Raw genomic sequence first — 25,366 nt, 5'->3', positions numbered from 1 at the left:
TGTGCGTGTCATTGCCCTGAAAAGAAGAAAGGACCCAATGGGCTTGTCTGAGGACTGGAGGACATTAAGGCAGCAATGAGCAGGTAAATATGTGAGTTTCACAGAAGCTCAAGGGTGAAAGAGGTAGCTTCAGGAGACTCTGTGTCTAGAGAAAGGAAGCTGCCATGGAGGAGGAGGTGCTCCGTGTTACACATGTAGAGTAAGAAGAGCAGAGACCAAGGTCAGAGCTCTGGGAAACACCAGCATGTTGGAGGCGGGCAAAGCAGGTCGAGGAGGGAGCGGGCCAGCTGCATGCCTGCAGTTCATACTCTACCTGTAGGAGGGACACCCCGGGCAAGACAGAAAGATGACCCCATCAAATCCCCTCATAATCCTTCCAGGGACAGAGCCTCTGGCAAACACTCTAATGATGTTGGCCAGCAGAAGCGCTCTTATCTATGGAATGCTTTTAGCGAGACGTGCCCTATCTGCCTAAAACCACTCATGGTAAACAAACCTGGAACCTATGGATTTATGGCAGATGGCTCCCTGGAAAATGTTGTGCAAGCTACGAAACTAGCAGAGAAAAAAAAGTGAAGATGTTTCAGGACCCAAATAGCTCCCCTTTCAAGAAGGATGGCTTGCATGCAGCACGTAGAGACCCCTAGTGATAAATCTGGGCCAGGGCACAGCGTAACGTGGCAAAAAAAGTCCTGGGAGCTGTATGGTGGTTCAGACTTCACACTGTACCTGGGCCTTACAATTATTTGTACCCTTGCAGTTATTAGTAAGGCTTAGTACTGGGTAAGATCTCTGATTCTTATGAATCCAACTTGACAAGCTGACCCTTTTTATTTTAGCTCAATGACAGAAACTTAGTAAACTGTGCTACGATCATTTGAATTTTCTGCCTAGCCCTGGTGCTGAGCCAGGCTAGTGGAGTAGCTATTTGATTATCGTGGAGGCTAAATACCTACAGGCAGAAGAGGAGCCAGGCTAAAGTGTAGATTTTGTCCAAACAGAAGCAACAGGACACTACTAAAGGCCTGAATGGAGGGGAGTGACAAGGTCAGAATGAAACTGTTCTTAAGTCACCGTGTGAAAAATAGTGAGAGAAGGCACGCTTAGAGGCAGAGAACTCAGGGAGAGGCTCATCCAGAAGAAAATTTGGGGGGTCCTGGACAGGGCAGGAACAGTGGAAATGAAGAGCAACTGGGAACTTAAGACCTACATAGGGGTTAGAATGTACAGGACTTGAAGAGTGGTTGGGTCTTTGGCAGGGGCAGTGGAAAAGGAGGAGTCAAGTTTTCTCCCTTGCATAACTGGTTGGGCAGTGGTGCCAGTCACAGGGAAGAGGAATATGGGACAGCAAGCATGGACATGATGAGAAGTTCTGCTTTGAATGTTTCCACTGCCTGGCACATCCTCATGAAGGTATCTTGTAGGTAGTCGGACGTGCGGTTCTGAAGCTCAGGAGCAATGGCTGGGCTGGAGATAGAAAGTGGACTTGTCTTGGTTCATTCATGCTGCAACAATAAAGTACTTGGGACTGGGTAATTTATAAGGACAGAAATGTATTCCTTACATCTCTGGAGGCTGGGAAGTCCAATATCATAGCATCAAATCTGGTGTCTGGTGAGGGCTGATCAACTCTGCTTCCAAGAGGGTGGCTTGCTGCTGCATCCTCACATGGCAGAAGGACAAAAGGCAAAAGGGGCCCAGATGCTTCCCTCAAGTCTTTTTAAAAGGACACTAATCCCATTCATGAGGGTGGAGCCCTCATGACTCACCACCTTCTAAAGGCCCCACCCATTAACACTATCACATTGGGTCTTAGGTTTCAACATACAAATTTTAGGGGTACACGTACATTCAAACCTTAACATTCTACCCCTGACCCCTCAAAATTCATTTTCTTCTTAAATGCAAAATACATCCATTCCATCCCAATAGCCCCAAAATTCTTAACTCATTCCAGCATCAACTCAAAAGTCTAAAGTCCTAAGTCTCATCTAAATGTCATCTAAATCAGATACGGGTGAGACTCAAAGGTGTGATTCATCCTGAGGCAAACTGCCTTCTACCTGTGAGCCTGTGAAATTGAACAAGTTATGTGCTTCCAAAATATAATGGTGGGACAGGCATAGGATAGATGTTCCCATTCCAACAGGGAGCAACAGGAAAAAAGAAAGAAGTAACAGGTCCCAAGTAAGTCCAAAACCCAGCAAAGCAAACAGTGTTAAATCTTGAGGCTTGAGAAGAATCTTTTTTGACTACATGTCCTGCCTTCTGGACACAATGAGTCAGGGGTTGGGCCTCTGAGGCTCACCACCAAGGTTGACAGCCTGTGCCCTCTGAAGTGGCAGCCCAAGCTGTACCAGGGCTCTCTTGAGCCACATTTGAGCCCCAGCTGGGGTGGCTAAAGAGCACTGCATCAGAAATATGAAGCAAAAATTGGAGGTAGCTCTGGTCAGCAAGCCCAAGGTCCCACAGGCACACTGAGCCCCTCCCTTGAAACAGTTCTACCACCCTCAAGGCTCTGGCACTCTGGGCCTGTGACGGGTGTGGCAGCCCTGAAGATCTCCAAAACGCCTTTAGGGCCATTCTTCCAGTGTCCTGATGGAAAGCATCTGGCTTGTTTCTGTCCCTACTAATCTTATCAAACAGCTGCTTAGCCACACTGTAGCTGTTCTCTTCTGAATACATTTTCTCAGGTGTTACAGGCTGAGAATTCTCCAACTCTTTGAATTCTGTTTCCCTTTTGATTATCAATTCTGTATTTAATTTGCTTCTCTCTTCTCACATTTTACTCTAAGAAGTCAAGAGAAGTCATGATGCACCTATATGAGGTGTTGGGCCTGAGATCTGACCTGCATTCTAGCAACCACCCTGGATGATTTTTAGACACGTCAGAAATCACTGAGGTAAGGAACAGGTGGAGGGAGAATATTCCCAGTCTGAAAGGGAAGAGGAGGGATAAGAAAATCAGGATAATTCAGTGTCATGAAAACCAAGGAAAGAGGTTTTGCAGGAGGGAACTGTTGAGGGTGTCAAACGTTTCTGCAAGTTTAAGTAAAGTAAGCACTGAAGTATCCCTGGGTGTGGGAACGTGGAGGGCACTAGTGACATGGTCAGACCAATTTGGGAGGAATATAGGTGGAAACCCTGTTGAAATGGATATGGGACTGTGTGGGAGGAGAGTATAGCTCATTATCTCAATAAGTTTAACTGCGAGTTGAAAAAAGAGTGATAAGGCAGAAGCTAGTGGGTGAGCTGCAAAGGAAGGGGAAGAAAGAACTCCATTGTAAATGTGGACAAGATGCAGACATACCTAAATCCTGATGGGAATGGCTTTGAAGATAGAGCAATGAGTGTGACCCTTTAGACCCTTAAGGAGCACGTGATTCCCTTAGCCTTGGTCAGTCAGAGGCCCATGAAACCAGGACAAGGAGGCAGACAATTTTTTAACGTTTAGAGTTTTTGTAGTGAGAAGTTGGTGTCCCCATCTAACGTCTTCTATTTTCTCTGCAAAGCAGGAAGAAAAGTTAACTGCAAAGAGTCAATGAGGTGAAGGTGATAGCAGAGATGTAGAGAGCTAAACAAGCAACAGAAGTGAGGCCATGCAGTTGATGTCCCCAATTCCAACAGTGAGTATACTTTGACTCAGGATGTATCATGGATTAGAGATGATTTTGTCCAGATCAACAGAGCCTAGCCAGAGTGATGTTCTGCTTTCTACAATTACCATACTTGCACCCTTCTACGTCACATAAAGTCATAGACCCTGTAGTAAATAGAACTTCCTTTCTCCACTTGTCTCCTCGGAGGGACCAAATGAATGAAACCCACTCTTGATCCAGAAGTCTTGGGAGAAGGATCAGAGGAGGATTCATCCCCAACCTTGGTGCAGAGGATTTTGGGGCGCTACTTCTGTGCCCAGCCTTGGTCATTTAGAAACCCTTAGAGAGCCAACTCACAGCCTTTCCAGTAGCAAAAAGCCAAGTAACTGGAATGGTGGTCATTCCGGCCAAATCCTGGCCCCCAGAAGGTCGTGACAATTGCATCCACCCTAAGTCACCCTGTCCTGGAAGCAAAGCCCCAGTGGCACAAGATCCAACTATGGAGCCAGAAGCTGAAGATTCAGAGGAAGAACAACGGCCAGCAGTTCTGTTCTCTTTTTGTTCACAACTTCCAAATAAAGAGACCCTTTTTCCTTCTCTAATGTCATTGTTGAGGGTTTAATTTCATGAAAGCCTACAGGGGGTCTCAGGAGAATTAAAGCGGGCTCCGTGTAAATGACTCAAATGAACACAAAAGTCAGTCAGCAACACACAGCGAAGAGGCTCAAAGGAGGCAGACAAGGGGGCCCACAGGCAGCCGGGGAGGTGCGGTAGCCTTGTGCAGGCCCTGAGTCTCAGTCTGGCTGTGCACCAGGCCTCCCTGAGGAGCTATTCAGTAGAAGGGCCTGGTCCCACCTGACCTCATCAATCAGAATCTCAGGGGGTAGGGCCCTTAGACTACACTGATACACTCCTGACCTTGAGAACCTGGGGTCAAGGCCTGACCATGCCCTGCAAACCAGAAACGCAGTGTCATTGATGACCAGACTCGACAGGCTCCAAGATGCTGACTCATAGCTCACAAGGACGATGAACAAAGCCCAAATGCCAGCTTACTCATTGCAAACGGTTGCACTGCCTGACCAGCACATTCTCTCCCCATTGGCTAGCAAACACAGGAAGCCAATGCTTTCAGACATTGCTGGAGGAGCCAGTGGCATCAGGCTCTAGCGTGTTCTTGTTCACAACTGACAGAAGCCCATAAGGCAGTCCAGACATTCCACAGGAAAGCATGCCTCTGGGCCGCACCATTTTCTGTGCTCCTATTGGCTGCCAAGGCTCCCTTCTGATGGACATGGCCTTCATGTACATTCAGGAGTGATGTCTAAGCTTTCTGGGCCACTGCCCCTTGTAGGTGACTTTGTGTCTTCTGCTCCTTTTGATGGGTTAACGTCTTAGCTGAGGACTCAAGGAGCCATTATATTCCCCTGACATCCAAATTCTTGGAGACATTTCACATTCCAAGTGTAGTGCTCCATCCCCATTTCACAGGTAAGGAACAGAGGCCACCCTGGGTAGGTGTCAGTTCCAGAGCCAAATGGCTTCCTCCTAAGAAAGGCTGAGGTCTGAGCTAAGCAGGTGGTGGTGGAGATGGAAAAGCAGTAAGAGGCTGGATCACATCAAAGAGAGGGAGGATGACGGCTTCCAGCTTGGAAACTGGGTCGGTGGAGTGATACTGACAAGACTGGGATGGCAGGAGAGTGTGCAGGCGGTTGGTAAGTGGTGAGGAAGGCTGTGCTGCCCCTCAATCAACCGAACAATCAGCACATTCACTGAGGACCATGCTGGGACTGCTAGCGGGGTGTGGAAGGGGACAAATGATGTGTGCCTGTTCTGACAAAGCTTTCAGAGCACAACGGGCCTATGATTAACCCTGTCAGTTTATGACTGTTGTGTACCTGTTTCTGGTGAGAACTCATCTGGGCTGTGCTGATAGGACAAGAAAGAGCTCACAGCTGACTATGGCAGTCTCTCTGTGGCTCAGGCATCCCTGTGGAGGGACTCACCTTGCCAGCATCATGTCAACTATCATTCAAGACTCTGACTTGCAGCTTGAGCTGGCTTAATCCAGAAAGAGAATGGAAGATTTCATATAGTAGAAAAGTCTCCATGTAGGTCTTCCAGTTTCAGGTCCGGCTGGATCCAGAGGCTCAGACCCAATCCTCTGGACCTGTTTTCTCTCTCTCACTCTTTGATCCTCTCTCTGGTATACTTCTTAGCTTTGTTTTCCCTCTGTACTATACTCGCTCTCAGCACACTCTCCCCACTTGCACTCCAGAAACTCCAGCTTGACAGCAAGTCCAGAAAGAGAGTTCTTTCCTCTATACAACCTCACAGTAGACCCAGAATGGACTTTGCCCATAGACCAATCCCTGAACCAATTACTGTGGCCAAAGGAAATCCGATGCACTGATTTGCCAGGCCTGGGTCCATGTCCACCCAATGCACCTGGACTCAGAGTGGGGCTAGAGTAAATTCCCGAGGAAAAAGGTGTTCTGCTGCCAGAAAAGGGAGGTGAATGTTGGGCAGGCAATGGATGCCTACTATTGTAACAAGCAAAGAGCCCTGTCTAGGTCCAAGGCGAGAGAGATGATAGTCAGAAACCCTCTGGGCCCAGGACCGCACCCTAGGAACCCACCTCCGTCTTTACAGTGAGGCTGCTCTGCTAGCACCTATAGGCTTCACCTGTCAGTAGAAAAGACCCCAGAGATTTTATGGGTGGAGTGTTTGTTAAGGAAGAAAACATGGAAAGCTGAAAAAGATGGGAGAGGGCTTCTCCCAGCAATCTTAGTCCCATTAAAAATTACAGCAAGAAGGAGCTGGTTTGCCAGAATAAGGTCAGTATCAGAAAGAGGCACAGGTGGGGGTCATTCGGGGCAAAGGAGAAAGGAAGTTTCTGATAAAGCAGGTCTGTAGGGGAGGAAGAAGAACGATGACAAGGGGAAAGAAACGCCATGGAGGAAAACCAGAGAAATAGGGCTGGGTTATGGGTGCAGCCTTTTCAGAATAATGAAAACAGAAACTTTCTGAGACCTCACTGCCTCCCAGCAAGGAACCGCATGGCTCAGACTGCACACCTGGATTTCCCATCAATTCCCCTTTGGCTTGTGAATAGCAGACCACAGGACGGAGAATGAGATGAGAGCTAGGAAAAGCTAGGTTAGTGCTGGGACAGCTCCACTTCCCATCTAGGGCCAGCATGGGCCCCTCCAGGAAGCCTGCCCTACACACACACTGTTCCCCAACCCTGGTGAGCCTTCCTCTCCTCTCAGTTCCTAAGCCTTCCCCAGTTTCTCTCTTACATCCACATTTCACAGAAAATGGTCTTACCTGCTCTACTGGGTCTTAGAAGACCGGTTCACAATACTGTGTAGTTCAGAACTAACTAGGGGTAACTGTTAAAAATACAGATCCTCGGGCCCACCCTTGGAAATTGCGATTTGACAAGGCTAGGGTGGGCCCCAGGCAACTGTATTCTCAACAGGCTCCTTGGGATCTGCTGATGTAGAGCCACGTCAGAGAACCACTGTCTTACCTGGATTGCTAAAGCTGAGAGGGAACTTCTCCTCTATGAAATGACAGCTGTCGACTAGAACCTGGGCCAGCACACTGTGTCCTGCAGGCCCAACCCAGCCTGCTACTTGTTTTTTTTATCAATAAAGCTTTACTGGAACACGGCCACACCCATTCGTTTACTTGTCTTCTGCCACTTCTTCCACAGTATCATGGCAGAAGTCATGTGGGCCAGAAAGAAAAAAATAATTTACTCTCCAACACTTTCCAGAGAAAGTTTGCCTCCTCCTGAATTAGAAGGTAATCTCTGAGGTCCAGAAATGTATCTCTCTCTTAGTCAGAGATTTGGAACCCAAAGAAACTGCTTTTTTCTCTTTTTGTCCAGTGGTCTCACTGCCGCCCTGTGGCTTGGGATGTGTGGAGGGCATTTGTTGTTTCCTCTACTCAGAATCCATCATCATTCTTCAGAAAACATCATTCTTCTTAACTGTGGGGGAACTCCTGGCCCTCATTGGATAAGATCTCAATATAACTGTCAATCAAAACACCCCGCCCTCTCCTTGGGCATGGGACCCAAGCTGAGCCAATTCTGTGTTCACTTACTGCAATTTAAATCTTGAGCTGAGAAAAGAGCCATTGACAGCCATTAGGTCTCCTTCCTTTCACCACGGAGCCGGAAGGGAGACCGCTTCCAGGTCCCTGCAGTTGCCCTGGTTATCTGTCCCTCGGACAGCCAATTTCTCAGCCTTTTCTGTGATTCTATGGGTAGCCCCATCTCCTCCTAAAATATTCCTTTTGATAGCAAATTAGACAGAATTGAAACCAGGTGTTTACACCCCAGAAAAGCCCAGCGGATGCCAAATGCAGGGATTGGATTAGGTCATGAGACATGGATCTGCCCATTTCACAGATGGACACACGGCCTCCAGGGAGGAAAAGAGGCAGTCAGGACAAGAATCCAGACCTCTGTCCTGTTCCCATAATTCCTCCTATCCCAATGTCACCCTTGATCATTCATAGTCAATAGCATTAGACAGCATCAATCCCAAAATACAGGCATCATTTTAGAAATTAATAAATACGTAAGGAGGAGCCCTCCTCACACAGAGAGCAGTGATGACAACTCTATAGAAAGAATGATTCCCAACGAGAGCTGTGTGTGTATGTCACGTAATATCAGGAATTAAAAAGTGTCAAAAGATCAAGTGGGAGGAACATTAAATATGAATGGGATGAAAGACACATTTCTGTGCACGGAATAATGACTTTAATGAGTTTCCTCACCCAAGTCACGGCATCATAAAGTACAAAAGCTGGGAAAGGGATTGAGGAGGGGAACGGGGAGTGCAGGGGAGGCTTTGTGTGTGAAAGCGAGATGAGCAGGTAGGTAGGGGAGGAAAAGACAAGAGCTGAAAGAACTGTCAGGGTGAGTTCTGGGCCCTGATGAAAGTCGTCAGATTCCCAGGGGGTGTCTATGGGCACAGAGCAGCAGGACCTCCGGCCCCAGGTCAGCTGACAGTCCCCGGAGCCCCACAGAGTCACACTATGACTCAACCCTCGCCCCAGCCCACCTGGACAGAGGTAGTGTGGGTGCCAACCAGTTGGCAAAGCACCTCTGCTGACCTTGGCCACCCAGGGTAACCAGATGGTAGCCATGCTTGGAAGCGGTGGTTTCCTCGGTGGGGAGGAGCAACTACACACATGCTATGGTCAGAATGCCTGTGTCCCTCCCAAAATTCATGTCAGAATCGTAACCCCCAACGTAATGGTATGGTCAAGCGGGGCCTTTGGGAGGGGATTAGGTCATGGGGGTGCAGCCCTCATGAATGGAATTGGTGACCCTATTTAAAGAGGTCCCAGAGAGAACCCTGACCCCTTTCTGTGAGGCCACAGCGAGAAAGGGACATCTATGAACAAGGAAGTGGGTCCTCACCAAACACTGAACCTGCGGGAGGCTTGGTCTTGGACTTCCAGACTCCAGAACTATGAGAAATACATTTCTGTTGCTCATAAACTACCCAGGCTATGGTATTTTGCTGTAGCACCCTGTACAGACCGAGATAACACAGAAGGACATAACATAAGCTTTAAAGGCAGACAAACCCTAGCCACCAATCGTGGGGCTGTCACCTCCCAGCTGTGAGGCTCAGAGCAGACAATTTAACATTCCTTCAACTTGAGCTTCCTCGCCTGTGAGGTGGGATGCTGTATTTTCCTCACAGTGCTGTTGGAGGATTAAGTGAGAGGACACACAGAAGCCTGGTCATGAAGATGTCCAGTAACCATCAGTCCTCTTGCCCTCACCCTCCCTCAGGCCTTGCACTCAGTGGCCATCCAGGAAGTAGTTGTTTCCAATGTTATTCAGAGTCCACTATTTTGTGCCATATTCACAGTAGCTCAGGAGACCAGGAAAGCTTGAGTGTCTGTTCACACCGGCGACAGAAAGCCACCATGGCAGGCTGGTGGTGAGGAAAGATGTCTACCTTTGTCCAGCCTCCCGCTGACCCAGGTGAAGCTGAAGTCAGTGCATGGTAGGCCCATGCAGAGCCAGCCCAGAGCCCAGAGTGTAACAACTTGGAACAGGTGCATTTCCATGACAACCTTCTGCTTCCACAGTCATTGTCATCTTCCTCCTGCGTAAGAAAACCCCCCAAAATGCCCAGTCAACATCCATTGTCTTCTTAGCCTCCAGCACTCAGAAGTGAGGCCTGCAGCACTGCAGGCATGGCCGAGTTCCATGGAGCTCATCAGGCAGTCCACGAGAGGCAGAGACGAAAGTTCCTGCCTCATCTGCATCATCAGGCTGACATGCCAGAAAAATTGTAACAGTAATAATGATAGAAAGGCTTAAATGGTACTAACTGTGAACCAAGAACTCTGCATATAATAACTTACTTAATCCTTACAGTAACTGTGCTAGATAGATATTATTACGCCCATTTTATAGAAAAAGAAACTGAGGCACAGAAATGTTAAGGAACATACCCAAGGTCATATGGCTAGTAAGTGGCAGAGATGGATTCCAACCTGGGTCACCTCATTCTAAAGTTCATGCTTCTAACTCTGAAGAACTTCATGGAAATAAGCCTATCAGAAGAGGGAGCTGGTCAGAAGAAGGCTGGGAGGTAGTGGGTGGTAAGTACCATTTGGAAAGAAAGCAGAGTGTGAAGCCCAAGGAGCCTTTTGTTTGCCATCACAGATGCCACTCAGGAGAGGCAGCGCAGGGACTGGCGCTTCAGGAGATGACACAGTCCTAGAGCCTTTGCTACATATCAGGTTGTTCTTATTGTCCCCTATTTCTCTGCAATGACCAACAGCAAAGCAGTTAACAAGGAAGGCCTGTGGCTTACCAAGGAACGAAGTCATGGGGCCACCATAACCTGTCTTGCAGCCCAGCTTGGTGGCGTGTTAGGGAGGGATGCCACAGATGTCCATACCCCACCCAGGAGCCAGGGCAGGTTCGGCTGGGGCACCAGGTAGACTTCAGAACTGGTGCAGGAGATCCACGTCAGATCTGGATTCCAGCTGTAATAATAATTTATACGTATCATTGTAATCATTTGTTTCGCATCCCCCGATTGGCTCTGTGTGAGAAAGTGAGTGAAACTATGTCTGTCTTGTTCAGTTCACATCCCCAGCTGCTGGCTTAGAGCCCGGTGTACAGTAGGTACTCAATAAGTATGTATTACATCAATGAGCAAAGAAAATAAGTATAAGCCAGGGTTTCTCAACCACAGCACTATTGGCATCTGGGGCTGGATAATTCTTTGTTTTTAGAGGCCTGAACTGTGCACTGTAAGTTGTTTCAGCAGAGTCCCTGGCCTCTGCACGTTAGATGCCAGTAGGACTCCCTCCTCGACGTAAGAAGCAAAAATGTCCCCTGGGGGGCAAAACTGCCCCCAGCTGGGAATGACTAATATAAACCAATATCCTTGGCTAGTGCCACTAATTGAAAGAGAGAAGCCAAATATAATCTGCATATGCAACAGGCAGGAGGGAATCTGAGCCCTAAAAGCCAGGAGGGGCTGAGAGGAAGAAGGTGTGAAAGCCAGGGCAAGCCACTGAGCTCTCAGATGACTACCAAGTGCACCCTGCAGTTTGTCTCTTGGGTTGTAAGGCACAGAATAGGGTAGGTGGGAATGAAGGGGGTGATGGCAGCATCCAGGAAAGAGAGGCAAACCCAAGACCAGACACGAAGGCAGGACAAAAACAGCCCCAGGCATAGGCCTGAGAACAGATTGGACAGCAGAAATCCCTACACAGTTCCCGAACAAGGAATCTTTTGACAGGTGGCCTTGCAACAGCGACCCTCTCTTGTCTCTACTTTGAAGGCTGCCCTGTGCAACGTGGCCTCACATCCAGGAGGCCCTCAGATCAAGGTGGTCTTGGCAGATCCGCCAGGAAGGATTAGACCGTGACATTACAGCTACATGACGGCCTCGTTCTTATTACACACACACTCGCCCTGTCTAAGCTTGCAAACTCTGATTTGTTTATTTCTGAAAAACTGTCTCCACCAAGACACCAAGCTGGGCTGCGAGAGATAGCACTGACTCAGCCATTTCCCCATCCTCAGCATAAAAGGATCTAAAAAGAATAATTTAAGCTTCTCTGGAGTGAGATCATTTAATGAATCTTCTCGACGCTAAGAGGTTTTATATGCCTTTTTAAAAACCCTTCCCCAAGCACGGAGCTATGATATTACCTTGGAGAGCAGAGAGATGAAGTGATACACGTATGCACGGCACACAGGAGGAAGGAGGTGGTTTCCTTGGCAACAACATCCATGTTCTGGCTTCCCTCGGCTAAATTGGAATATATTGACATATCTGCTTTGGGCGCCTCTATTGCAAAGGGAAATGAGTGGTTTTCTATTCAGGCACTCTCAGAACTGTGGGCCGGCAGCTGGGGAGCGATGTTCTGTGAGTTCGATGCATCTGAATGGGGCAAGGCCGTTAGCAAGCTGGCAGAAGTCCCCAGCCTTCCTTTGCAAAACCAAACCATCATTTCCTCAGCCAAGAGAAAATGAAAGCAGCGAACACATGAGGTTCGACTGGCCGGACAGATAGGCTAGGACTCTGTCTCACACAGTCTTTCTATGGCCACTGCTCTGTAGCTTTCCAAACACACCCAGCTCGATAGATCAGACTCCAAAAGTCTACTCATGATGTGTTTAAAATGGAGAGTGGTTGTAAGAAAAACATAGACCTATTGAAAAAAGGTCCTCAAATCTGATCTGCTCAAAATCCTTGACAATAGGGAGGCAGCTATGCCCCCAAATCACAGTGCCTGGCACCCAGGAGGATGTTAACATCGTGTTTGTGGAATTGGACTTGGACTCAGGCTGACCTCGGTTTTGGCCCTGGCTTCACTATTAACATTCCGCATGACGTTGCACGTGTTCCATAAACCCTCTGGCCTCAGTTTCCTCCTCTCTAAAGCAGAGACGAGCATCCCTTCCTATAGAATTGTTGTGAAGATTAAATGGGGTGACCTGTAAAATGCCTGGCATGAAGGAGGCATTCCGTTATGGTTACTTTTCCCCACCAAGAAACAAGGAGCATTCTGCTTCTTTCAGATAGGTGAAATTTACAGAAAAGAACAGTGTCTTAGGGAGAGCAGGAACAACCTCACCCAAGGAGCCAAACTCTTTTCCATTTTTATTTACAGGGTGCTTTTGGAGAGCTGAGACAGCCTAGGTTGGGAAGTGTCTGGATTGGGAGGTCAGAAGGGTCAGCTCAGTCATAACCACAGAACCAGCCACAAGCTTCAGGGTAAATGGGACAAGGAGATAGCGAGGGGCTGAGGTCTCAGCAGGCCAGTGGCAGGTAGCACCGCAGAGACCAATGGCAGCATCAGCCATCAGCCTGGGACAAGGAGGGGATGCTGAAAGGGCAGGGAGGTGAGGTCTGCTGGGGAGGAGGACCAGCCCCACACATCAGGAACACAGTCTTTATAATCGGCTCTCTATTTAAAGACCCTCACAGAAGATTGTACACTATGTTTTCTTGCAATAGCTCATACCTGCCACTCCTAAGAAGGTCTTTCATAGGACTCAGTTAGAATAGTTGCTTCAATGTAAACACATCAGGACCAAGGATTTCCCATTAGAAGCATAGACTTTAGAACTAATTCCTAGACTGTCATTCTTTCTAAAAAGCCTTATGAATACAAAACAGCATTTCAGTTCTATTTCTAATATTTATTTGTGTGCCTTTGGGGGAAAAAAGTCTTTTCTAAGCCTTGTACTTGTGCTCTACACAATGACTGTCCTTCCTAAAGTCACAGGACAGCAGTGAGAGTAAAATTAAAAGGCAGGCAGCATAGTGAGTGGGAACACACCATCTGTGTCTTTATATCATATGTGTTTATCTCTTCTAAGCATCTGTGAAAGAGAGGTTTGCTACTTAGCTGAAGAATGTACAAGCTCAGGCCCTTTCCCCCAGGAAGGTAAAAAATAAATAAATAAATAAATAAACAAAAAACACAATAATAATTCAAAAGATCCTCTAGAAAAATAAACTTCTACTGCTCACTTTCTGAAAAAAAGAACATCACTAAAGGGATATTTGTTCTGCAAATTTTAAAATGCATTCTAAAGCTACAATAATTAAAACAGTGTGGTACCAGCAAAAAAAAAAAAAAAATTAGCAGAGGGAACAGTGAGGCAGACTCAATACATAATATGTTTAAACTTTAATACACTTTTAAGATAGAATTTCATGTCATTATGGGAAATATGGACTATTCAGTGAATTATGGCTTGAGGATAACTGACCAACCCACTAGGGAGCAACTTCAAACTCTATCCCTACCTCACACCACTTTTTTTTTTTTTTTTTTTTTTTTTGAGACAGAATCTCACTCTGTAGTCCAGGCTGGAGTACAGTGGCGCAATCTCGGCTCACCACAAGCTCCACCTCCCAGGTTCACGCCATTCTCCTGCCTCAGCCTCCCAAGTAGCTGGGAGTACAGGCACCCACCACCACACCCGACTAATTTTTTGTATTTTTGAGTAGAGACGGTTCACCATGTTAGCCAGGATGGTCTTGATCTCCTGACCTTGATCCATGCCTCCCAGCCTCCCAAAGTGCTGGGGTGGGATTACAGGCATGTGAGCCACACTGGGCCTGGCCCCTCCACTTTTTTTTTTTTTTTTTGAGACAGGGGTTCACTCTATTTGCCCAGGCTGATTAGCGGCGTAGTCTTGGCTCCTCCACCTTCAGGTTTATGCCATTCCCCCTACCTCAGCCTCCCAAAGTAGCTGGAACTACAGGCACCTGCCATGCCCCGCTAATTTTTTTTGTATTTTTAGTAGAGACGGGGTTTCACTGTGTTCCCAGCCAGGGACCGGTGCTGATATCCTGACCTTGTGATCCACCCACCTTGGCCTCCCAAGGTGCTGGGATTACTGGCATGAGCCACCACACCCAGCCCACACCACACTTTAAAATAAATTTCAGGCCAGGCACAGTGGCTCACACCCATAATTCCAACACTTTGGGAGGCCAAGGGAAGAGGATTACCTGTGGCCAGGAGTTCAAGACCAGCCTGGGCAACAAAGCAAGATCCTGTCTGTAGAAAAAATTTAAAATGTACCCAGGTATGGTGGCACAGGCCTGTAGTCCCAATTACTGGGGAGGCTGAAGTGGGAGGACCACCTGAGCCCAGAAGTTTGAGGCTGCAGTAAGCTGCAATTGTGCCACAGCACTCCAGCCTGGGCAACAGAGCAAGACCTCATCTCAAAAATATAAAATAAAATAAAATTCCAGATAGGTTAAATATTTTAAAAATAGAGTATTAAAAGGAAATATGAAGTAAGATTCACATTATCTTCAAGTTGTATGCCAGACATCTTTTATGCCCCATGTCGCACCCTCTCAGCTCCTCTTTTTGTTTCACCACCCCAGCCATGCCACATCTCCCTCTCTCTGCTCCCAGCTTCTCTGGCCCAGCTCTTTGGGATAGCTGCTGTCAGTGACCAACTCTGCCATTCTGCTGTGCACACAATACTGGGAGTGCAAGGACTCCACATCTGCCAGGGCAGCCTTTGATCCTTGTGAAATAAAAATCTTCTTCCCTATGCCAGGGAGCCAATTCTGAGGCATGTTCTCCAAAGTTCCTGACAGGACCCCAGCATGACTGAGCCCTATTTCCCCTGTGTTGTTCCCCCCTTCATGTCCTGTCTCCCTCTTTCAAGCCTCCCACTCCTCTTCCCTGGGAGCCAATCACAAAATAAACTCTGCAGATAGACCTTTGTCACAGGTTCTGCTCTTTGGGGGACCCAAGCTAAGATGGGTAGGAAAGACCTAAGTATCGAGCTAAATTGACAAAACATGAAGAGAAAGGTCAATAGGTTTACTTTCTTCAAAATGTAAAACTTCTGTACATCAAAATATTTCACATATATTCTTCCCTTTCCTTCCAAAACAATTTAGGCTAGAAGCCACCAGGTGGGATTAAGCAAGGTTGGCTCTAATACAGTGGTGGCAAGGGTGTCCCTAGGGCAATGGCAGTGATAAGGGGATTGGTTACATACAAGGCATTGATCAAATGACCAAATATATTACAGATGATGAGATGGGAGCCAGCTTTTTCACTGTCACAGAAGACAGTTATAACAATGGCCTGGTGTGGTGGCTCAAGCCTGTAATCTCAGTGCTTTGGGAGGCCAAGGCAGGTGAATCACCTAGGCTCAGGAGTTCGAGACTAGCCTAGTAAACATGGTAAAAACTCATCTCTACTAAAAATACAAAACTTAGCCAGGTGTGGTGGTGGATGCCTGTAGTTCCAGCTACTTGGGAGGCTGAGACAGGAGAATTTCTTGAACCCGGGAGGCAGATGTTGCAGTGAGCCAAGATTGCACCACTGCATTCCAGCCTGGGTGACAGAGTAAGACTCTGTCTCAAAAAAAAAAAAAAAAAAAGACAGTTACAACAATGGAAAGGGAGAAATGCAAAATGTATCCTATGGTGTGTGATCAGTATTGGAGGCATTAACATGAACTTTGACATTCCACAGTGCCTCCTCCCTAACCCTGGCTCCTGTCCCACCTTACACAGATGCCAAACTTGTGTATATATAGATATATGATAACCACTAACAATTATTTTACAAATTTACTCCACTATGGCAACAATTTAAAAGTAAGCAAATATGATTTAATGAATATGTATTAGTCCGTTTTTGCGCTGCTGATAAAGACATACCCAAGACTGGGAAGAAAAGGAGATTTAGTTTGACTTACAGTTCTGCATGGCTGCGGAGGTCTCATAATCATGGCGGAGGGCAAAAGGCACTTCTTACATGCTGGCGACAAGAGAGAAATGAAGAAGACGCAAAAGCAGAAACCCCTGATAAACCCATCAGGTCTCGTGAGACTTATTTTCTGTCATGAGAATAGCATGGGAAAGACTGGCCTCCATGATTCGATTACCTCCCCCTAGGTCCCTCCCAAAACACATGGGAATTCTGGGAGACACAATTCAAGTTGAGATTTGAATGGGGACACAGACAAACCATATCATTCCACCCCTGGCCCCTCCAAATCTCACGTCCTCACATTTCAAAACCAATTGTGCCTTCCCAACAGTTCCCCCAAACTTTTAGCCCATTTCAGCATCAACCCAAAATTCCACAGTCCAAAGTCTCATCCAAGACAAGGCTAGTCCCTTCTGCCTATGAGCCTGTAAAATCAAAATCAAGTTAGTTACTTCCTAGATACACTGGGGGTACAGGCATTGGGTAAATACAGCAGTTCCAAATGGGAGAAACTAGCCAAAATAAAGGGGTTACCAGGCCCATGCAAGTCTGAAATCCATCAGGGCAGTCAAATTTTAAAGCTCCAAAATTATCTCCTTTGACTCCAGGTCTCATATCCAGGTCATGATGATGCAAGAGGCGGGTTCCCATGGTGTTGGGCAGCTCCACCCCTATGGCTTTGCAGGGTATAGCCTCCCTCACAGCTGCTTTCTCAGGAGGGCATTAAGTGTCTACAGCTTTTCCAGGTGCACAGTGCAAGCTGTTTGTGGATCTACCATTCTGGGGTCTGGAGGACTGTGGCCCTCTTCTCACAGCTCTATTAGGCAGCACCCCAATAGGGACTCTGCGTGAGGGTTCTGACCCCACATTTCCCTTCTGCACTGCCCTAGCAGAGGTTCTCCATAAGGGCTCCACCCCTGCAGCAAACTTCTCCCTGGGCATCCAGGTGTTTCCATACATCTTCTGAAATCTAGGTAGAAGTTCCCAAACCTCAATTTTTGACTTCTGTGCACCCACAGGCTCAATGCCATGTGAAGGCTTCCAAGGTTTGGGGTTTCCACCCTCTGAAGCCACAGCTCAGGCTGTACGTTGGCCTCTTTCAGCCATGGCTGGAACTGATAGGACACAGACCACCAAGTCCCTAAGCTCCACACAGCATGGGGACACTGGGCCAGGTCCATGAAACTAAGTTTTCCTCCTGGGCCTCCAGGTCTGTGATGGGAGGAGCTGCTGTGAAGGTCTCTGACATGGCCTAGAGACATTTTCCCCATGGTCTGGAGGAGTCACATTAGGCTCCTTGCTGCTTATGCAAATTTCTGCAGTTGGCTTGAATTTCTTCTCAAAAAAATGGGTTTTTCTTTTCTACTGCATCATCAGGCTGCAAATTTTTCGAACTTTTATGCCCTGTTTCCCTTTTAAAATGGAGTGCTTTTAACAGTATCCAAGTCAGCTGGGCACAGTGGCTCATGCCTGTAATCCCAGCACTTTGGGAGGCCGTGGCGGGCAGATCACGAGGTCAGGAGATCAAGACCATCCTGGCTAACATGGTGAAATCCTGTCTCTACTGCAAATACAAAAAATTAGCCAGGTGTGGTGGCAGGCTCCTGTAGTCCCAGCTACTCAGGAGGCTGAGGCAGGAGAATGGCGTGAACCCGGGAGGTGGAGCTTGCAGTGAGTCAAGAACGTGCCACTACACTCCAGTCTGGGTGACAGAGTGAGACTCCATCTCAAAACAACAACAACAACAACAAAAAAAAAAAAAAACAGTACCCAAGTCACCTCTTGAACACTTTTCTGCTTAGAAATTTCTTCTGCCAGATACCCTAAATCATCTCTCTCAAGTTTAAAGTTCCACAGATCTCTAGGGCAGGGGCAAAATGCCTCCAGTCTCTTTGCTGAAACATAGCAAGAGTCACCTTTGTACCAGTTCCTGACAAGTTGCTCATCTCTATCTGAGACCACCTCAGCCTGGACCTTGCTGTCCATATCGCTATCAGGCTTTTGGTCAAAACCATTCAACAAATCTCCAGGAAGTTCTAAACTTTCCCAAATTTTTCTGTCTTCTTTCTGAGCCCTCCAAACTGTTCCAACCTCTGCCTGTTACCCAGTTCCAAAGTTGCTTCCACATTTTCAGGTATCTTTTCAGCAATGCCCCACTCTACTGATACCAATTTACTGTATTAGTCCATTTTTGCACTGCTGACAAAGACATACCCAAGACTGGGAAGAAAAGGAAGTTTAATTTGACTCACAGTTCCACATGGCTGAGGAGGTCTCATAATCATGGCGGAGGATGAAAGACATTTCTTACATGGCAGCAGCAAGAGAGAAATGAGGAAGAAGCAAAAGTGGAAACCCCTGATAAACTCATCATATCTCATGAGATATATCCACTATTACAAGAATAGCATAGGAAAGACTGGCCCTCATAATTCAATTACCTCCCTGGGTCCTTCCCACAACATGTGGGAATTCTGGGAGATACAATTCAAGTTGAGATTTGAATGGGGACACAGCCATACCATATCAGTACATGTATACATATATAATATAGATGTAAATGTGTGAATGTGTGCTTACATGTGTGTGTCCACTGAGAGAACCTGGGAGCCAGAGCCGTGACACTCCAATAGTAATGAGCACACCTAGGATCCAGATCTTGTCTTCTAAATACCATTCTCTGCTAAAAGGAACAAGGGCTCCCTGGAGTAACAGCTGATTCCAAGACTAAGGAGGAGTACCTTGGTTTACCAAAAATTAAAGAATGTTCAAAAAATGATGGGGACAAAATCAAAAAGATACAGAAGCCCACTTGAAGGGGCACCTACTGGTTGAATCTAGGACAGATTGAGCATCAGAATAAATAATGATATTAATGAATTATAATGCATTGCATCAAATAGAAATTCATGAGTTTATATAGACAAAATATACAAATGAATAAATTGAAAGTTTAGGAGGAACAAGATATTTACACAGTCTCAAAGTACCTCTTCATTTAAAAAAATGTATTAATTACAAACGGGAAAAAGTAACTTTACAGTGGAGAAAACTGACAGAAACCATCTTCAAGTGATCAAAGCTTCACTCTCCAGTAAGGAGAGAAATCAAAATCCCATGTGATATGAGGGGATGCAACAAGGAGAATTCAGCATCACTTCTGATATTCCTGCCAAATACGAATAAGATGAAGCAAGTCCTGAAAAAATATCAGAAAAACCCACTGACAGATGTTCAAGAAAATAACTGACCTGTACTCTGCAACAGTGCCAAGGTCATGAAAGTCAAGGAAAGCCTGAGGAACTGTCCCAGATAAAGGAGAATGAAGAGACATGACAACTAAATGCAAACGTGATTCTGAACTGGATCTTTCTGCTGCAAAGGACATTGTTGGGGCAATTGGCAAAAGTTAAATGGTGTCTGAGGAATAGCTAGTCCTAACATACAAGGTCAGCATCCTAATACTGATGGTCATATCAGGTTAGGTAGGAAAATATCCTTTCTTGTAGGAAATGTGCACTAAAGTATCCAGGGAGGAGGAGGCATCGGGTCAACAAATTACTGTCAAATGGGTTTAGAAAAAAAAAGTTCTTTATACTCTACTTGCAACATTTTTTTTTTTTTTTTTTTTTTTTAGACAGTCTTGCTCTGTTGCCCAGGCTGGAGTGCAATGGTACAATCTCAGCTCATTGCAACCTCTACCTCCTGGGTTCAAGTGATTCTACCCTGAGTAGCTGAGATTACAGGTGCATGCCACCGTGCCCAGCTAATACTTGCAACTTTTCTATAAGCTTGAGATTATTTCAAAATAAAAGTAAAAGCCGGGAGCAGTGGCTGATGCCTGTAATCCCAGCACTTTGGGAGGCCGAGGCAGGCAGATTGCTTGAGTTCAGGAGTTTGAGACCAGCCTGCCAACATGGTGAAAACCTGTCTTTCTACTAAAAATACAAAAATTAGCTGTGCATGGTGGCGGGTGCCTATAATTTCAGCTACACAAGAGGCTGAGGTGGTAGAATCACTTGAACCCGGGAGGCAGAGGTTGCAGTGAGCCGAGATCACGCCACTGCACTCCAGCCTGGGTGACAGACCAAAATGTTGTTTCCCAAAAGATAAACAAACAGACAAAATAAAAGTTTAAAAAACATAAACATGTAACTGACACATTGGAAAAAATGCAAAACACAAGATAGAAAAGGGGTCACACATTGTTCCTGACAGGTAGGCATGGAGGCTTCACTGCCAGCCTCCTCAAATAGCAGGCCCTCTGCCAGGCCAGCCTCTGAGAGGGAGAAAGAGAGAGAGGGGGATGGCTGAGCCGGGCCCCTGGGCCTGTCCTTCCTTGATTTCACTACACCTGGCTAAGGTTCCTCTGCCTGCCCCGCACCCAGTTCCCATCCCTGCCCCCAGCCCTGGGGTGAGTCTCCCTGGTACCAGCTCTGCTTCCTTTTCTGTGTTTTATTTAGACAAGAGACAGGAATGAGGTGGGAGGTGGAAGAAGGGGGAAGAAAGGTGAGTTGAGCTGCCTTCCCCAGCATTAGAGCCCGGATGGGCTCTGTGCAGTCACTAGAGGTTGAAGCCAAGTGGAGTGCAGGGAGGAGGGAGACGGAGGTCATTGGAAAGGAGGAGAGCCTGCTGGGGCCCACCATAGAGGAGGAAGGCAAGAGAGGATGGAGGGGGTGTGGCAGTGGTTTTGGCAAACGCTGAAGAACTCTTGCCTCCCCATTTCCCATCTGCACCTCTTCTCTCCTCCCCAAATCAATACACTAGTTATTTTTATCCCTGAAAAAAAAACAGGGGGTCACAATCTCAACATACAAACAATGCTTCAAATTGTACTAGAAAAAATATGAATATCCAGATAGAAAAACACAGCAAAAGATATAAACAGATAATGCCAAAAAATTAAATGTCTTATAAACACATGAAAAAAATTTACTTTCTTCTGAAACCAAAGAAATGCAAAAATGAAAATGAGAAATCATAATTTATGATTCTTCAATATGCAAAATGTATTTTAAAATCATATCCCATCTTGGCAAGAGTGTGAGGAAACAGGTATTTTACTTATCGCTGGTAAATATGAATTCACATATTCCTTCTGGATGACATTTAACAATTCACATCAAAATCCTTAAAATTTTGCAAACCCTTCAGCAAAAAGAAATAACACCTGAAAAAAAAATTGCAAACCCATTACCCTAGTAAGTCTATTTCTAATAATATTTCCTTAGGACATAGTCACGAATGTTCACAAATATTTGTTGTAGAGTTGCTTATAGAGAGAAACAACTTAATATCCCAACAATAAAGGATCAGATAAACTAACTTCAATGCATCCAAACAACAGAATACTATGGCAACCTTTTAAAATTATTTAATAAAATTTTATTTAGTGACAGCTGTGCATATGAATGTAGTCATACCAGCATTATATTCAAATCTTAGTAGCTCTGGATCCTAACTGCCTAACTGAAGAGCGTTATCAACTCCCTTGGAAAATCTTCCTGAGTTGTTGTTGAAAGACATCGCAGGCACCTCATGTGCTCAGAAGCAAGTCTGGCCGGCCCTCCTGTGGGGCTGTGAGCTAATCAAAGAGGCACCTGCAGACAGGGCCATCCATCTGGCTTGGCAAGGACTGCACCACTGAGGGACTGCTGCCTGGCCCCCATCCCATATTGTCACTCAGTTCTAGCACTGACCTGATGCTATATTGGCCCTGGATCCCAACATGGGCCGTCTCCTTGAGCTCAGAGTCTCCCCAGCCATTTTCTTAACTCCATTCAGGCAGTCTCTGCTCCATTTGCTCTTTCATCAGGGCCAAAATCCAATTCTTCAGGCCAGGCGGGGTCTCCCCTCTTGTCCCACCTATGTGCTCCAGAAAAAAAAAAAAAAAAAATCTCCAAAACCGTTTCTCTCCATACACAACCACAAAAAAAAAAGAAAATCCTTCCATCCCTACAGAGACAACTGCTGGGGATGGGAGAGGAAGGAAACTAGGTCTAGCCCCAGAAGAATCAGTCAGTCCCAGCTCTGTCTCAGCCTGGACACATCCATAGGTAGAGACTGATGCAAATCAGCAAACATTGAACAAATACAATGAGTCCATAAAACCCTGGAATGACCCACACCAAAAGATGGCCTGTATTTGTGTATTAGTGTGTTTTCACTGTGTTTGTGTATTGGTCCATTTTCATGCCGCTGATAAAGACATACCCATGACTGGGCAATTTACAAAAGAGGTTTAATGGACTCACAGTTCCACGTGGCTGGGGAGGCCTCACAATCATAGCAGAGGGTGAAAGGCACATCCCACACGGCAGCAGACAGGAGAAGAGAGCCAAGCAAAAGGGGTTTCCCCTTATAAAACCATCAGATCTTGTGAGACTTATTCACTACCATGAGAATAGTATGCAGGAATACTCCCATACTAGGAGGAACCCAGTTTCTCCCACTGGGTCCCTCCCACAACATGAGGGAATTACGGAAGCTGCGATTCGAGATGAGATTTGGGTGAGGACAGAGCCAAACCATATCAGTTTGTCTCCTAGGGGAGAGATAACAAGCAACTTATTTTTTTTGATTATTAATCTGTTACTTTATAAAATAACCACACTTAAAATCTGTTACATATTTATTGTATTGTAAAATAACAATTATAAAATATACGTAAGGTTACAATAAAAAGGCCAGGTGGAATGGCTCATGCCTGTAATCTCAACATTTTGCAAGACTTGAAGCCAGAAGTTCGAGACCAGCCTGGCAACACAGCAAGACTCTACCTCTAAAAAAATAAAAAGAAAGTTTTAAAAAGAAAGTAAAATATATGTATATAAATAAGAATACCCATAACACACTCATATACCCACCACCCAGCTGAACAAACTGAACTTGATCATTTTGGTCCCTTGTATTATCCACCTGATCCTCATCCCTTTCCTTCCCATAGCAGTAACCGCCAACATCACCATCCTGAACTTTGTTCTTCTCACTCCTTTGCCCTTCTTTGTAATTTTACTATACATTATTTGTATCCCTAAACGGTAGTTTTGCATGTCTTTTTATTTCCTATAAATAAAATCACGCTCTGGGTATTCTTCTGAGACCCGCTCTTTTCACTCAACATTACATTCCTGAGATTTATTCACATGTAGCTGTAGACTGCTCATTCTCCGTGGGATGAACATACACAGTTTACTGATCCGTTCTACTGCAATAAGCATTTGGGTTGTGTTCAGTAATGCGGCACGAACATTCTTACTCGTGTCTCCTGGAGCACGGGTCCAAGAGATTTTCTGTGTACTACTCCAAAGGCTCTCTGGGTCATAAGCTGTAGGCTTCTCAGACTTTTCTGGATAATGCCTAATTGTTTCTCATAATGGTGTGACAATTGACTCTCCCCCTAGCAGTGTTCAAACATCAAGGCTGGGATCCTTTTAGAAGTTCAAAATGAGGACTGTCTCTACCACGAAAGACCTCCTAGGGTACATCTTCCCTGGCTGTTGGAGTTGCTATCAGGCACCTAGAGTAATTCAATGGCACTTCTTTCCTAAGAATGCAAATGGCATTTTAGAATAACTTGAATCATATCCTACTCTCCCACATCATCTTCTATGGTTCTTGTTCTCTCTGGGCTCTCTGAGCTGTGTTCTTGGTAGAGCTCTTTGCTCTCTGGGGCCAGAAAAGCCTCTCTGAAGCACCATGGGAGGAGTCCTGGGATGGACAACAGGAAACCAGGTCCATGGGCCAGTCCCTGCCCCCACGCACCATGTGGCCTTAGAGAAGTCAACTCCTTTCCTGGGGCCTCTGCCTCCTCTGGGGTGAATGAAGCAAAGAGATCGGCTGGAGATTCTCGGAGGCTCCTTCCTTCAGGCTGCACGACTAAGTCTTCCCACCCCTCTGCACCGGCCTGATGAAGTCAGCCACAAAGTGAGAACCACTGCCGGCCACATCTAGTGCCTCACCAGTGCCTCCAGCCAACACACCACAAAAGCTGTCATTTCCTAGGGTCACATCTCTATCCGGCCTCTATCTGGCCAAGGGACAAAAGCTGCATGGGACCCATGTAGTCATCCTCCCTGCCCTCGTTCCCCTGAGCTGTCTCTTACCCAGAGCCGTTGGATAGGGACTCCCAATGAGAACCTTTTTTGTTTTTGTTTTCGAGACAGTGTCTTGCTCTGTCACCCAGGCCTGCGTGCAATGGCACAACCTCAGCTCAATGGCACAGTCTCAGCTCATGCAACCCCTGCCTCCCAAGCTCAAGCAGTTCTCATGCCTCAGCCTCCCAAGTAGCTAGGATTACAGGTGTTCGCCACTACACTCAGGAATTTTTGTATTTTTAGTAGATATCAGGTCCTCACCATATTAGCCAGGCTGATCTCAAACTCTGGCCTCAAGTTGATCTGTCTACCTCGGGCTCCCAAAGTGCTGGGATCACAGGTATGAGCCACCGTGCCTGACCCAAATGAGAACCTCTATGGCCTCCTTCTCTTACTGTGCTTAAGAGTGAAATAACCATACCTGGATCTGAATCCTGGCTTATTCTGCCTTTTTGGACTGTGTGATCTTGAATTAGTCATTTAACCTCTCTGAGCTTCAGCTTCCTAGTATATAAAATGATGACAATACCTGTCCGACAGATTTGTTGTGAGACTTAAATGAGATCACATACCTGGAGCACTTCACATGGTGCTTGGCACATAGGACATGCCCAATGAATGGTAGTTACTAGTAAAATAGGCTCCCTTGGGACAGAGTATGGACCCTATCCGGGCACTAAAGTTAGCCAGAGCTTAGAGAATTCAGCTCTTCCTGATTTGCTCCTATTTGCAGAGAAATAATTTTTGGAAATGTCGGCCTGCTGTTCAGTATTGAAAAGAATGGAAAATGGTTTTATCCTGTTGTTAAGAGAAGGACAGAGCAGCCAGAGAGATGGCAGCAAAGACCAAAGGGAGGCCCACCTAGGGAAGCAGAGACACCTGAGGTCCACACAATGG

The 25,366-nt window shown here is 46.3% G+C and overlaps 1 long non-coding RNA gene across 1 annotated transcript; it reads right to left on the bottom strand.

Annotated features, from left to right (window-relative positions):
- Positions 1-796: 796 nt before the first annotated feature.
- On the bottom strand, positions 797-24,598 carry LOC116269456. Its single transcript, XR_004176984.1, has 2 exons — positions 22,073-24,598; positions 797-10,637 (listed from the first exon to the last, which is right to left on the bottom strand). It is a non-coding gene; the product is annotated as an uncharacterized LOC116269456 (long non-coding RNA).
- Between the last annotated feature and the right edge of the window lie 768 nt (positions 24,599-25,366).

Source organism: Papio anubis, chromosome 11, assembly GCF_008728515.1.
Source record: "Papio anubis isolate 15944 chromosome 11, Panubis1.0, whole genome shotgun sequence".
Classification (NCBI taxonomy): Eukaryota; Metazoa; Chordata; class Mammalia; order Primates; family Cercopithecidae; genus Papio; species Papio anubis.
This window is presented reverse-complemented; position numbering and strand designations above follow the sequence as displayed.